This window comes from Phoca vitulina, unplaced genomic scaffold (genome assembly GCF_004348235.1).
Source record: "Phoca vitulina isolate PV1807 unplaced genomic scaffold, GSC_HSeal_1.0 scaffold6, whole genome shotgun sequence".
Taxonomy (NCBI): domain Eukaryota; kingdom Metazoa; phylum Chordata; class Mammalia; order Carnivora; family Phocidae; genus Phoca; species Phoca vitulina.
The window spans coordinates 24,634,515-24,649,695 of record NW_022589709.1 but is presented as its reverse complement, the minus strand read 5'-3'; the positions used below and the strand labels follow the sequence as shown (position 1 = coordinate 24,649,695).

Here is a 15,181-nt window from a genome sequence, read left to right as displayed (position 1 = left end):
ACACCAAAAGAAAGCTGGGGTGGCAATCCTTATATCAGACAAATTAGATTTTAAACCAAAGACTATAATAAGACATGAGGAAGGACACTATATCATACTTAAAGGGTCTATCCAACAAGAAGATCTAACAATTGTAAATATCTATGCCCCTAACATGGGAGCAGCCAACTATATAAGCCAATTAATAACAAAAGCAAAGAAACACATCGACAACAATACAATAATAATGGGGGACTTTAACACCCCACTCACTGAAACGGACAGATCGTCTAAGCAAAAGATCAACAAGGAAATAAAGACTTTAAATGACACACTGGACAAAATGGACTTCACAGATCTATTCAGAACATTCCACCCCAAAGCAATGAATACACATTCTTCTCTAGTGCCCATGGAACATTCTCCAGAATAGATCACATCCTAGGTCATAAATCAGGTCTCAACCGGTACCAAAAGATTGGGATCATTTCCTGCCTATTTTCAGACCACAATGCTTTGAAACTAGAACTCAATCACAAGAGGAAAGTTGGAAAGAACTCAAATACATGGAGGCTAAAGAGCATCCTACTAAAGAATGAATGGGTCAACCAGGAAATTAAAGAAGAATTTAAAAAATTCATGGAAACCAATGAAAATGAAAACACAACTGTTCAAACTCTTTGGGATGCAGCAAAAGCAGTCCTAAGAGGCAAGTATATAGCAATACAAGCCTTTCTCAAGAAACAAGAAAGGTCTCAAGTACACAACCTAACCCTACACCTAAAGGAGCTGGAGAGGGAACAGCAAATAAAGCCGAAACCCAGCAGGAGAAGAGAAATAATAAAGATCAGAGCAGAAATCAATGAAATAGAAACCAAAAGAACAGTAGAACAGATCAACGAAACTAGGAGCTGGTTCATTGAAAGAATTAACAAGATTGATAAACCCCTGGCCAGACTTATCAAAAAGAAAAGAGAAATGACCCAAATCAACAAAATCATGAATGAAAGAGGAGAGATCACAACCAACACCAAAAAAATACAAACAGTTACAAGAACATATTATGAGCAACTCTATGCCAGCAAATTAGACAATCTGGAAGAAATGGATGCATTCCTAGAGATGTATCAACTACCACAACTGAACCAGGAAGAAAGAGAAAACCTGAACAGACCTATAACCACTAAGGAAATTGAAGCAGTCATCAAAAATCTCCCAACAAACAAAAGCCCAGGGCCAGATGGCTTCCCAGGGGAATTCTACCAAACGTTTAAAGAAGAATTAATACCTATTCTTCTGAAACTGTTCCAAAAAATAGAAATGGAAGGAAAACTTCCAAACTCGTTTTATGAGGCCACCATTACCTTGATCCCAAAACCAAAGACCCCATCAAAAAGGAGAATTACAGACCAATATCCTTGATGAACATGGATGCAAAAATTCTCAGCCAAATACTAGCCAATAGGATCCAACAGCACATTAAAAGGATTATTCACCACGGCCAAGTGGGATTTATCCCTGGGCTACAAGGTTGGTTCAACATCCACAAATCAATCAACGTGATACAATACATTAACAAAACAAAGAACAAGAATCATACGATCCTCTCAATAGATGCAGAAAAAGCATTTGACAAAGTACAGCATCCTTTCTTGATCAAAACTCTTCAGAGTATAGGGATAGAGGGTACATACCTCAATATCATAAAAGCCATCTATGAAAAACCTACAGCGAATATCATTCTCAATGGGGAAAAACTGAGAGCTTTCCCCCTAAGGTCAGGAACATGGCAGGGATGTCCACTATCACCACTGCTATTCAACATAGTATTAGAAGTCCTAGCCACAGCAATGAGACAACAAAAAGAAATAAAAGGCATCCGAATTGGCAAAGAAGTCAAACTCTCACTCTTTACAGATGATATGATACTTTATGTGGAAAACCCAAAAGACTCCACCCCAAAACTGCTAGAACTCATACAGGAATTCAGTAAAGTGGCAGGATATAAAATCAATGCACAGAAATCAGTGGTATTCCTATACACCAACAACAAGACAGAAGAAAGAGAAATTAAGGAGCCGATCCCATTTACAATTGCACCCAAAACCATAAGATACCTAGGAATATATCTAACCAAAGAGGCAAAGGATCTGTACTCAGAAAACTATAAAATACTCATGAAAGAAATTGAGGAAGACACAAAGAAATGGAAAAACATTCCATGCTCATGGATTGGAAGAACAAATATTGTGAAGATGTCAATACTACCTAGAGCAATCTACACATTCAATGCAATCCCCATCAAAATACCATCCACTTTTTTCAAAGAAATGGAACAGATAATCCTAAAATTTGTATGGAACCAGAAAAGACCCCGAGTAGCCAGAGGAATGTTGAAAAAGAAAAGCAAAGCTGATGGCATCACAATTCCGGACTTGAAGCTCTATTACAAAGCTGTCATCATCAAGACAGTATGGTACTGGCACAAAAACAGACACATAGATCAATGGAACAGAATAGAGAGCCCAGAAATAGACCCTCAACTCTATGGTGCAACTAATCTGCAACAAAGCAAGAAAGAATGTGCAATGGAAAAAAGACAGTCTCTTCAACAAATGGTGTTGGGAAAATTGGACAGCCACATGCAGAAGAATGAAACTGGACTACTTCCTTACACCACACAGAAAAATAGATTCAAAATGGTTGAAAGACCTAAATGTGAGACAGGAGTCCATCAAAATCCTTGAGGAGAACACAGGCAGCAACCTCTTCGACCTCAGCCGCAGCAACTTCTTCCTAGAAACATCGCCAAAGACAAGGGAAGCAAGGGCAAAAATGAACTATTGGGACTTCATCTGGATAAAAAGCTTTTGCACAGCAAAGGAAACAGTCAACAAAACCAAAAGACAACCGACAGAATGGGAGAAGATATTTGCAAGTGACATATCCGATAAAGGGCTAGTATCCAAAATCTATAAAGAACTTATCCAACTCAACACCCAAAGAACAAATGATCCAATCAAGAAATGGGCAGAAGACATGAACAGACATTTTTCCAAAGAAGACATCCAAATGGCCAACAGACACATGAAAAAGTGCTCAACATCACTCGGCATCAGGGAAATCCAAATCAAAACCTCAATGAGATACCACCTCACACCATTCAGAATGGCTAAAATTAACAAGTCGGGAAACGACAGATGTTGGCAGGGATGCGGAGAAAGGGGAATCCTCCTACCCTGTTGGTGGGAATGCAAGCTGGTGCAGCCACTCTGGAAAACAGTATGGAGGTTCCTCAAAAAGTTGAAAATAGAGCTACCATACAACCCAGCAATTGCACTACTGGGTATTTACCCCAAAGATACAAATGTAGGCATCCGAAGGGGTACGTGCACCCCGATGTTTATAGCAGCAGTGTCCACAATAGCTAAACTATGGAAAGAGCCAAGATGTCCATTGACAGATGAATGGATAAAGAAGATGTGGTATATATATACAATGGAATATTATGCAGCCATTAAAAGGAATGAAGTCTTGCCATTTGCAGCGATGTGGATGCAACTGGAGGGTATTATGCTGAGCGAACTAAGTCAATCAGAGAAAGACATGTATCATATGACCTCACTGATATGAGGAATTCTTAATCTCAGGAAACAAACTGAGGCTTGCTGGAGTGGTGGGGAGTGGGAGGGATGGGGTGGTTGGGTGATAGACATTGGGGAGGGTATGTGCTATGGTGAGTGCTGTGAATTGTGTAAGACTGCTGAATCACAGACCTGTATCTCTGAAACAAATAATACATTATATGTTAAAAAAAAAAAAAAAAGAAGAAGAAGAAGATAGCAGGAAGGGAAAAATGAAGGGGGCGAAATCGGAGGGGGAGACGAACCATGAGAGACTATGGACTCTGAGAAACAAACTGAGGGTTCTAGAGGGGAGGGAGGTGGGGGGATGGGTTAGCCTGGCGATGGGTATTAAATAGGGCACGTACTGAATGGAGACCTGGGTGTTATATGCAAACAATGAATCATGGGACACAACATCAAAAACTAATGATGTAATGTATGGTGATTAACATAACATAATAAAAAAAACATATAAAAAAAGAAATGGTATTCAGAAAGAAGGTCTTTAGGAAATTTTCTCGGATATTAAGTAATGTAGATCATGAAATCACATTATCATTAAAACAAATAATACAAATTTTTCCAAAATAAACTGCAAAAATTTTGTAACTTTGATTATATATTAAAGTTCTACTTTCTGATACAAAGAACTATCCATCTGTAATTCTACTCTCTCAATCTATTTTGTCCATCTAAGAGTAAAAAGCTTAAACCAGTTGAGATGAATTTAAAATAACAATAGCTAGTGTACATCTAGGGTATAATTTTAAATATCAAATTATGATTGAACTCTAATAATATGTACTCTGAGTCACTTATATCTTCTCGTACCAGTGAAAAAAGCATGACCGAGATTTTTGAAAATTAAAAAATAAACAGAAGTAGACATGATAGCATGTTATGTTTAAACTATCAGTCAAAACCATCTAAGATAGAACTTAAATTAACTAGTACCTGATAACCAGTAAGTCAAATAACCAGTTCACAACTTAGCTTCTTGTTTAGTCAAATATTTTTCTTTACATTTGCCTTCATGAATTGACATTACGGATTATAGCACTGAGAAAATATTTAAATTTTGTTTTTGCTAGGAGCGTGTATAAAATCTCTTTCTATACTTAAGCAGCTAGCCCACTATCCTATTTTTGGGAGTCACCATTGTAGCTTCCTTATTCTTAACTGTCACATAGCTAGCTGCCCTTACCTCTCTAGCTATAGCTTGTCTAGATCCAGAACAGAAGTATGGCTAGTGATAGTTTGAGCAAGGGTCAAGGCTAACTTAAATCTTACATTATGAGCAATTCTCTGCTTTGTGCTTTGATCACCATTGTTAGAAGATTCTCTGAAAGGAAATAAATATTGGCTCTATTCTCTTAAGTGGGCTCTCATGTAAGAAACCTGGAATGATGCAGAAAGATGTATTAGGGTCTAAACAGGAAAACAGAAACCACTATAAGTACCCATTAAATTACATGAAGGGAATTTCATTAAGGAAATTGGTTATTCCAGTGAAGCAGAGGCTGAGAAGAAAAACTGGAGAGGCTAGTGTAAGCCAGAGATTTCACAACAGCAGGAAGAATATGCACCCCAAAGCTGGAGGGACAAAAGAAGAGTCAGTGTTACTGAAACCCACAGGCTGTGACCATTCAATACAAGCTGGAGCTGCAGGGGATCTGTCCAGGGCTAGAACCATGGAGGAAATACAGCTGTTGCCAGTAACATTTTCTGAGACAAAAAGGGAAGGAAAGAAATACCCTAGTTTCCCCCTCCCTTTGGCCTGGCTGCCTCCCACTAAATGCAGCCTGGAGAATGAAGCCCCCAATGATGTAGAAATGCATGCTTAGAGAGAAAAAAGGGTCTGAGGGCTAAGAGACCTAGAATCAGAACAAAGCAAAAGGAAAGAAGGGGGAAAAGGGATCCAGTTTCCAACAATGAAAAAAAGCAGTCAATCTAATGGGAGTTCTTTATAACAACCCAGAAGCATAATTATGCCAGAGTATTCCTGCAACTTGCCTGAGAAACACAGGGTGCTAACCAGCTTTGTTTTCTTTTTCGAGCCAGATGAAAGCTATAAAAGTCATCACTTGCACTGCTTTCTCAGGCACAGGGGTATTATTTAATTTTTAAAGATCCAAGATTGAGAGCCAATTGCATGTTGAAAAAGTACTTCTGATCAAACATAATAACCAAGCATATCTTCTAGTGAATGTAATAGAGAAAGTTCCAGTGGGAAGCTTTCTTTAGGAGAAAAAAAAATGTTGATGGCCAATCATCCCACTAGGATATAATCAATTGAAGGGAAGTCTACAGTAGGGAAGCAGCTATGTTCCTAAAGGTTTTGTAAATACAGTGTGATCAACAGCTTTTGTGTAAATGCCTGTGATACCTCCGGGCTGGAGAGCAAACATGCGAGGAGCTCAATTGCCTTCAGTCAATGGCCTCTATTGGCCTCTATTATTGGGCCAGTGTGTCTGGAGAACAGGGAGCTCAGAACCAAACTTCATTCCAAAAATTATTGTGGAAAATAATGAGTAATACTATACAGGCCCAAATTCTGATTAAATATTGAGGATTCAAGCTACAATTTCGGAACACACACCCCTACTGTCACATAAATAAATTAGCTTTTGACTAACAGAGAGTTACTATGGAAATGAATTCCTTATTGTCCAAGAACACAACCATAATAAAGACACAACATAATTTATCTTCCTTTCAGTAGCCAGGAGCCCCTTTAGATCTTCATTACAAACATCATACAATGTTACCCAAAATTGTAAAGAAAAATCTGATTATTTGTGTTCTGAGTAATGATTAATGATTGACATGGTGTGGGCGTGTACTGTGTTTAAGTATGTGTATGAATGAATACATAATGTGTTCATACACAGGCACTTCTCTGTGGCTGACAAGACCTGCCCAGGTGCAGTGAAAATAGTACTTAAGTAGGTAGTTAAATTAATTAAAAAAAGAACTGTTAAATATTGTATAATCGTTCAAAACTATTAACTGAGTATAACTGTCAATGGTTTTATATAATTGAATATGTCCCTTAAATCAATTTGGATTCTATTTAACTCTAATTCTCAATAAATGTTTATTTTAAATTAATAAATGAGATCTGCTTACTTTATTTTTTCTCAGTAATATATTTCCTCATTAAGTTTCATTATAACTTATTCTCATTAGACTCCAAATATGGTTTCTCTAATTCGGGCAGTCTGTTCTGTTGGGACCTCATCCATGTCTAATATCACTATTCATGTATAAACCACAAGACTAAGTGAAGTAGACTCACACTGATCCCTAAATAAAATTTCTCTCACGAAACAGTGTGAACAAATTTGAAAGTCTAAGAAAGCATGAAAGCAACATCTCCTAATCTTTCTTAGATAAAGACTGACCTCATGTGTTAGAGACCAGATAAATAAAGATGGAATCCTTTTTTATAAGAATATTTGCAACAAAACCACAATTTATGAATAATAAGTGTGTGATAAAAATTCAAGGAGTGAGGGGTGCCTGGGTGGCTCAGTCGTTAAGCGTCTGCCTTCAGCTCAGGTCATGATCCCAGGGTCCTGGGATCGAGCCCCACATCGGGCTCCCTGCTCGGCAAGAAGCCTGCTTCTCCCTCTCCCACTCCCCCTGCTTGTGTTCCCTCTCTCGCTGTCTCTCTCTCTCTCTGTCAAAATAAATAAATAAAACCTTTAAAAAAAAAAAATTCAAGGAGTGAAATGAGGATAATATAAGCAAAGTAAAATAATATTTAAAATATAAAAGCCAAGATCCAAGAAAGGCTCTTTCAAAAAAGATTGCCAACTTTAGGGGCGCCTGGGTGGCTCAGTTGGTTAAGCGACTGCCTTCGGCTCAGGTCATGATCCTGGAGTCCCAGGATCGAGTCCCGCATCGGGCTCCCTGCTCGGCAGGGAGTCTGCTTCTCCCTCTGACCCTCCCCCTCTCATGCTCTCTCTCTCTCTCTCATTCTCTCTCTCAAATAAATAAATAAAATCTTTAAAAAAAAAAAAAAAAAAAAGATTGCCAACTTTCCTTATTTTGTATTATATATTTATATTAAAGTCTGAAGCAACCATTTTATCAAAGGATAGATACAACAAAGAAACTCATTTGTTCATTATACTCGTTAGGACTTTCACAAACTGAGTCATTTGAAAGATGAATTCATTCATTTTTACTAGTGTCATATATCCTGCCATTGTAGATATTGAAATGAAAATGCAGCATAAACAAATATATATTACAACTGGAGTATGAGTAACAGAGTTCTAAAATATAAAAAGACTAGCATCACTGAACAGGGATTACTGATTTAACAGAATGAAAAATTGAATGTGATAAATTGCTACAGCTTATGTAGACCTTGCCTATACTAATTTAAAAAAGTAAAAATCAAAGTCACTAATTCACGCAGTAATAATAAGGTACACAACAGTATATTCACCCAATTCAGTATATTGCTAGAGTAGGAATTATTTTAAATGATTTTATTAAAAATACTATTTTAGTTGTTCAGTGCATGAACTTAAATCATTAAATAACCCTTAAAGGGTTAAGCAGGGAAAGGAAAACAAAACAAAACAAAACAATGAAGAGCAGACACACAGTCATTAATCTTAAGGTTTAGCACTGGCACTCAGGTAGAAAAAAAGGTCACAAATATTTTAAATAAGATTTATTTTCATGAAAATTATTGTACATTTTTATTTTGATGAAAGAATAGGAGCAGATTAGGACTAAAGAGTTATAGGGAACTTTTGTACACCAAGATGAATATTTTTCTTATTACTTTAGTTATTTTTCAACTACATCTTTAGTTACGTCCCAAGCACTCTTCCTCTACAACCCTAGAGGTAGGTAGATGCTATTATTATTATTATTTTATAGATGAGGAAATTGAGGCAAAGAAATTTGGTGATTTGCCCCTGGTCATACAATCAGTAGTCATGCCATTAGCTTTGATGACAGAAATAAGTGGTTTACTGTCCCCTGCAAACTTCTAAAAAAAAAAAAAAATTGATTAATGGATCATGCCAAAACTAGATAATCATTGCTTATATTCTCAGCATTCAGGTTTTGCGCTCAACTCTTAAGTTCTGAAAGGCTAAAAGGAACCAAAAGCATGGTCATCCAACAAACATCCCTTCATAATACTCACTGGCTCATACTCACAAGATATTTTAGAGCTGAATGAATTTAAGAATATATATTTTTCCCTATCTCAAAATAACACTCAAGTACTATAATTACTTAGAAATGAAATGATAAACTATGACTAAACAGCAATATCACCCCTAACGTAGCAATATAGTATGTTCTTCCTTTAGAATTCTAAACTAATCAGTTGTTTGGAAATTTAAAAGGCAAGAAAGTTCATCTTTCATTTCTAGTCTCTGGATACACAAGAAAAGGAAGACAAAAAGTGAGTTAGTTGCATGAATGAACATTCTTTCAGTTACTTATGTTAAATTGACTGAAAAAAATCAATTTTGGTTTCCTTTAGAAAACATTTCATACTTTCAACCATAAGCACTTTTAAAATATATGGGCTTTTTTTTAAGTTCTTTAAATATGATTATGGTCCAAGAAAATATCAGAAGTTTGGGCATTTTGTTTAGTTGTCTGTTACCTTTCCCAAAAAATCTGTTTAAAAACAGAAACAAACATTAAAAACTTCAACCAAACCCATACCTGACATATCCTAAAAATTCAGATCATGCTCATAAATTGAATAAAGCAACAATAAGATCTAATGTAGCATCAGAATTAATAATATTAACTAATACCTTATAATATTTAGTAGTCTTATTATATTATTCATATTTTAATATAATATTAACATTCACAACTTTAAAATATATCAACAATCTAAAAAAAATACATCAACCACTAAGTTATGGCAAATATGAATTTTTATATGTCACATTATAAAAATGAACTTTTTATCAAAAATTTTTCTCCATCTTTCTTAGTAGTCATTTAAAATAAGATCTAATAAAAGATTAAAATCATTTGGGGGCACCTGGGTGGCTCAGTCTGTTAAGCTTCTGCTTTCGGCTCAGGTCACAATCTCAGGGTCCTGGGATCAAGCCCCACGTCAGGGAGCCTGCTTCTCCCTCTCCCTCTGCCCCTCCCCCTGCTTGGGCACTCTCTTCTCTCTCTCTCAAATAAATAATCTTTTTTAAGAAAAGAAAAAGATTAAAATCATTTGAACTGATCTGATGTAAACTCACAATGGATCTGTGGCATTAAATTCAGGAACCCACATTTCTGAAGTTTGTACTCTACAGATAAAAATAACTTGCCACTTTGACATTTCAGCTCCATAGGTCTATTTATTTAACTGATTTTTAAATATTATATGTTAATATACATTATTAGTTATTATCTTGAAAATCTCCTATGTTATTATGCATTCTTAAAAAAGTATGATATTGAATAGTGTGATTTTTATCATGTGATATTAATATCAACATTTTTAATTTTTTGACCCCTAAAAAGCCTTTTTTATTATTATGGAAATTTTCAAATATAAATAATAGTAATGAGAATAAGGTAATAAATCCCCATGTCCTAAAACTCAGCTCAATTATCTATATTTTGCCATCTTTGTCTCCTTTATTGGCTTATCCACTTTTCTCTTTTTCTTCTTTTTATCTTCTTTGTAGTATTTTAAACCAAATGCCTAAACACTGTGCCATTTCACTAGTAAATACTCTTGTGTATCTCTTACAGATAAAGTTGGGTTTTATTTGTTTGTTTGTTTGTTTGTTTGTTTATTTATTTATTTAAGTAAGCTCTACACCCAATATGGGGCTCAAACTCACAACCCCGAGATCAATAGTCACATGCTCTACCGACTGAGCCAGCCAGGTACCCCAAAGTTTTTAAATATAACAAATATTTGGTAGAATTCACCAGGGAAGCAATTTGGGCCTAGAATATCATTGGAGGGAAGGTTTTTAACTACAAATGCAATTTCTTTAAGAGATATAGGAGTTTTCGGGTTATGTACTTCTTCTTGAGTGAGCTTTGGTAGTCTGTGTCTTTCAAATAAATTTTTCATTTCATCTGGTTTGTTGAATTTATAGGCATAAACATGTATAACATTCCCTTGTTATCTGTAGATAACATCTTTTTTACATATGTAGATGTAGAATCCATAGTTTTTTACATCTGTAGAATCCGTAGTTCTGTCATGATATTGGCATGTTGTGTCTTCTTTGTCTCTCTCGCTCTCCTTTTCTTAATCAGTCTAAATAGAGATTTATCAATTTTATCTATTTTATCATAGATAAACCTTTTGGTTTCAATAATTTTTTCTTTTACTCTTGTTTTCCATTTCATTGACTTCCCTTCGATCTTTATTACTTCCTTGCCTCTGCTTACTTTGAGTTTAATTTGCTCTTTTTCTTTAAGTTTCGTAAGGTAGAAGTTCATGAGGTAGAAAGTCACTAATTTGAGGTCTCTCCTTTTTTCTTATATAGGTGCTTAGTGCTATTAATTTTACCTAAAGTGTATTTTAGCAGCATCACATTAAATCATCAGTGTTGTGTTTTAATTCTCATTCAGTTCAAAATACTTGCTAATCTCTCTTTTGATTTCTTCACTACTCATGGGTCATTTAGGATTGGGTGCTCAAAGGAGATCATCTACAGACCTCTGGGATTCCCTACATAGTTCTCTATGGAGTTCTGTCCACTCCCGTATTCTGTCCCCTGAACTCTGGCTGCCTTGGTCTCCCTGGACTTTCTGTTTTGTCTCAACTCAGAGTGTCTGCTGAGTTTTGCCTAGGTTACCCTTTCCCGTGGTGCAAACTGGAAATTCTTTCAGTGCATTAGATGGAGGTGGTCATAGGACTGCTCTTGCTTCTCATTATCTCAGGGATCACTGTCCTTAGTTGTCTGACATCCAGTGTCTTAAAGACTACTGTTTCATATATTTTGTCTAGTTTTGGGGGATGTTTCAAGGAAAAAAGTAAATCTGGTCCCTATGACTCCATCTTAGCTAGAAAAAGAAAGACAGGTTTTTTTTACATATATCATTACGAATTCAAGATTTTTATATATTTGGTTTGTTTTAATCCACTGCAGTAATTTTCCTTCTCGATGCTCAAAGTATGCCAGCCTAGGCCAGTGGGAACAACTTCATGTTCGTTTTGGGTCCTTTTGACATGTTTCTACTAGTTCCTTTAGTGGCAAATGATATTTAGGCACTACAGTCTAGCTATCAGGGGTTGATTACATATTTGCATTTGCTGAATCTGTTTTTAAAAAATAGGAGGGGGACCAAGATAAAAATATTTTATATTTATAAATAAGTACACTGCAGTGAAAAGAACAAACACACCTGTGCTGGAGAAGACTCAATTGTCACATACAACAAGTCACTAACGTTCTCAACTGTTAAATGAAGATCTTAGTATTGCTTCCTAAATATGGATCTAAAGTTTCCAAACACAGTCTAGTGAACCTGACTTTATCTTCTCAACTTGAGCTTATCCAGTCTTAGCTATTTCTGGACTCTAATTTACAGTTATAGGAGCCTAGAAGGAAGACCTCCTACTCCAATATTGTTTGATATTAGCAGAAGTTCTCTTAAGACTAAACCTGTGTCGTCAGTAAATATTGCACAGTGAATAAGAGTCTAGCCGATGCTGAGCACATCAAAGTAAAACTAGGCCCAAGGAACCATAGTTATAGGATATCAATATCCTTCCACCTATTCCCAATCTTCTGTCTCCTTGCCCTTGGTATAACAATCTGAGCTGTCACAAATCCCCAGTTTTCCTTTCCAAATTACTAAAGACTTGACATTTCTTAGTTTCAGGGAGAGCCCCCCATAGTCCCTTCCAGGTCAATGATTCTTAAATGCATAGATTCTTCTGGTTACAAGAAACTCTAGAGACAGATCATCTAATTCAGGCACATCTCTTCATAGACAGGAAACTAAGGCACGGAGATGCCATTTGCCTTTTAGCAAACCGAGAGCCCGAGACTTAGAAAAGTAGTATGTTGGAGAGAATTTCTAAACCATATAAAATTAAACATATTTAGACCAATAGCTCTCAACACTCTGTATCTCACATCTCTCTAATCATTTACTTAAAAATAACACACCATGATGATAATAAGGATAACACAACTTCCTAAGAGCATTTATATATTAATAAACATTTTGTGAATGTAAATTACATTTTGTGTAATGTCGTAGTATGAAAACTGCCAGAATGCAAATATTTTCATAAAAAAGCTTTTCTTTTATTAAAATCTGAGTTCTACTCCTAGTTTTCAATAGATAAAACAATTAAAACAGCTTTGCAGAAGCTATGCATGCTTAAAATGCTACCTTGCCTTCACTTGAAACCAGGAAGCTAAGCAATATTATACCACAAATCAGTCTTATCAAAGCAAAAGACTTTGTTGAGCAACAAAGATGATCCTCAAAAGTTTGTGGACGAACTTTGATATTAATTCAGCAGATTCGGACTACTGACAGTCCAAACCACCCATTCTGGCCTATCATCTTTAGAAGAACATTCTCAGCAATTTGAGCCTTCCAACACAGACATTTGCTATTTGCTATAGCTGCTATTTTGTCACAGAGAGTCATTCTGATCTGTTAAGAACCAGTGTACCATAATTTTTGGCCATCTCAAAATGCTCAGGGAAGCACTTACTGATCTAATAAGTCTTGTTTTGTCTTTAATGAGTACAATTTCGAGTGATCATAAAAATCCCACATATGGTCATTATAACACTTGTTGTGCACAATCTGTTCATCCAAAGGCATTTCTACTCTACACTACAAACAACATTAGATGTGATTAGAAAACCATTCATCCACCAAGATGTTCAGGCCAAGGTTATAGGAAATGAATAAAAATTATGGTTATGTATGGTTTTGGTTACACTAAGACATTCTGATAGAACAATTATTGAGAATAACATGCTTTTCTTCTCCACTAGCTTTAGGCTCTGACCCTCAAAATAATTAAAGCTGATCAGTTATCAGACATTGGAGACGCAGGACAATCACAGGATCTGTTTCAGAAATACTGGACCAAAACAGTGATTTGGTATTTTTTTCTCAAAGTTTGCTCTGACTTTTCAGCAACTTAGATATCACAAAATCCATTTTAATATTAATAGCTAACATTTGCTTAGCATTTACTGCAATCTCCATACTGAGGCAAGTGCCTTCAATTAATACCCTGAAAAATAATTTCTCCACTTAGCTAATAAGCGCCACAGCCAGGATTCAAACTCAAGCTAACAACAGAGCCCAGGCTCCTATCCACTGTGTCTTATTGCCAGAGTCCTTTTTTTTCCCCCCCAGAGTCCTAAGTAACTCACAATCATTTGCTTTTTTCCTAGGAAGGAAAGAAAAAGATTATTTCCCACTAAACTGTAAGCTTAAAGAGACCTGAAGAGACTAAGCTCACAGAGACCTGGGATCTCCCCTGTTTTACTTCAACATTGTGCTACTAACACAGCAGTTTCCTAACAGTGGTGAAATGAAGAAAGGGTGAATGAAAAGGTTACTCAGCTATTAAGTGCGAGGGGCAAGAGTCATACCCATTTCTCCTAAGTACTGTACGGTACAGTTAAAATCTATTCAGTGACAAATTTTTGATAATACACAGGTAAATTTTATAGTAGCCAGTTTTCCATTACACACATGTAAGAATTTGTTCCTAATTATTTTAAAGCTCTGGAGTGAAGATGACACATAAGTGAGAGGTTACAAAGGAACTAGCATTGTCATCATTGCTAAAATATAAGATTTCATATATTTGGTACATAAGTGAACTCTCTGAACTAGAAGGTTAATTTTTGACACACATTTACCTCTCTTTTCACCTTACATATTCAGCTTAATCATATGCACTGACCATATTCACTTTTTAAAAGCCAAATGCTCAAAGGACCTAATTATATGTAAGCAGTTAAAACCTCAATCAAAATATATTCTAAATGCAATAAATTAACATTTAAATAATTTTTGTCATACAGATAATTTTCTTTAATGCATATATTTCATAGTCATTAGCAATGTAAAAGCAAAAAAGTAAGCTTCTTGTTTAAATGAATGTCCCATTTAAGAAAAGCTAAGTTTGGTATTGTTGCTTTAAACTGATTTTAACTCTCAAACCCTAGTACACTTCTGTAACGGTCTGACTATTCCTCACTCAAGGACATTTAACAATGCCAGGGCACTGACATGAATAATCGAAACGCTAAGCAGAGGGCACCTGTGTGGCTCAGTCAGTTAAGCGTCTGCCTTCAGCTCAGGTCATGATCTCAGGGCTCTAGGATAGAGCCCCGCATCGTTGGCCTCCCTGCTTAGCAGGGAGTCTGCTTCTCCCTCTCCCTTACCCTCTGCCCCCACTCGTGCTCATGCTCCTCTTTCCCAAATAAATAAAAATCTCTTAAAAAAATAAAGAAGAAGGGAAGAAAGGAGAGGAAGGAAGAAAGGAGAGGAAGGAAGGAGAGGAAGGAAGGAGAGGAAGGAAGGAGAGGAAGGAAAGAAGGAAGGAAGGAAGGAAGGAAGGAAGGAAG

General features: G+C 36.1%; 1 protein-coding gene across 1 annotated transcript in view; it reads right to left on the bottom strand.

The window, feature by feature from the left end:
* FBXL17 (F-box and leucine rich repeat protein 17) overlaps positions 1-15,181 on the bottom strand; it is a 512,446-nt gene that overhangs the window by 334,691 nt on the left and 162,574 nt on the right.